The sequence below is a fragment of the Cyprinodon variegatus genome, unplaced genomic scaffold (genome assembly GCF_000732505.1).
Source record: "Cyprinodon variegatus isolate N-32 unplaced genomic scaffold, C_variegatus-1.0 Scaffold943, whole genome shotgun sequence".
Classification (NCBI taxonomy): domain Eukaryota; kingdom Metazoa; phylum Chordata; class Actinopteri; order Cyprinodontiformes; family Cyprinodontidae; genus Cyprinodon; species Cyprinodon variegatus.
Window position 1 is genome coordinate 298,757 of NW_015151396.1, and position 1,079 is coordinate 299,835.

At 39.0% G+C, this 1,079-nt stretch overlaps 1 protein-coding gene across 1 annotated transcript in view; it reads right to left on the bottom strand.

Moving 5' to 3' along the window:
* The window catches only part of LOC107100181, a gene marked incomplete at its 5' end in the record, with an annotated part of 27,374 nt that overhangs the window by 16,540 nt on the left and 9,755 nt on the right, over positions 1–1,079 (bottom strand). The gene's annotated exons all lie outside the window — the stretch shown is intronic.

Consider the following 1,079-nt stretch of genomic DNA (forward strand, 5'->3'; position numbering starts at 1 on the left):
ATCAATATGTACTGTTGAGTTTAACCTTTGCACCCTGCAAGGTCAATCAGGCCCACATTTTTTTGAGTATTTAGTTTTGACTTTATTTGTGACAAACTGTGATAGCTTTTCACAACAATTCTAACTTTAACAAAATGATTCATAAAGCCTATTTGAAAGTATATTTGTTGGTGAGGTGTTTCTCTACTCAGTGAATGTATAAAATGCATATGCAGAAGTAACATCCCGTTCTCCATGCCAACCACAAATTGGTGCTGCACCTGCTGCATGAGCGGGAAACAGTTCCTCGGTATCTGTGGAAGGCCTCATAAACCACTCACACTCATATATAATTGCTTTAAGATGGGGTTTAATATGGCCGACCCTCTGCAGGTTCACACAATTGAAGTGAAAAGTAGGTAGGGCGAGGCAGTAGCCACTTATTGGGAAAGGCCTATACAGTATGAGGCCTCTTAGTGTGCTTCCTATAAAGGCTTGAGATCCCCACCTCTCACTCTCTTCCTGTGGACCTTGCCCAGGCTGCATTATCAGATATGTGATTGGCTTTCACTGCATGCTGAAGGATTTCACTTTTCAGAAGGTTAAGTCAAGTTCAGCAGACCTGCAAAATACTTTCAGAACCAGGTTGCTTTGAACAGACTGTCTGCAAAGTTCTTTCTTCACGTTTGCAGGAGTACGTTTCAGCCAAAGGTCAGAGAGGGACTTATGATCCCTCAATCATCCAAAAGAACCAAGCATCCCAGCAAGGCTATGAAATCAGCAGCTGCCCTAAGCATCACTGAACATGCAAAACATTTTGTATTTTTCATGATTTATGGTTATTTCAAATGTTATCCTGTGTTCCAAAGGTGAACAGTAAAGCTAATGCAACCACATGCTGCTGACTAAATAATATCTAACCAGAGGCTAAACCCTCTTTAGCTGGGCTTCTTACTCAAGTTTATTGTCCCTGAAACCATCACATAATTCTGAGATCAATTATTTAAATGGATGTTGATTTTTGAATTAAAAAATCATTTTATGAAATATTATTTACCAGAAAATAATTTATGTACTTCTTGGATTTGCTTTGTAAATTG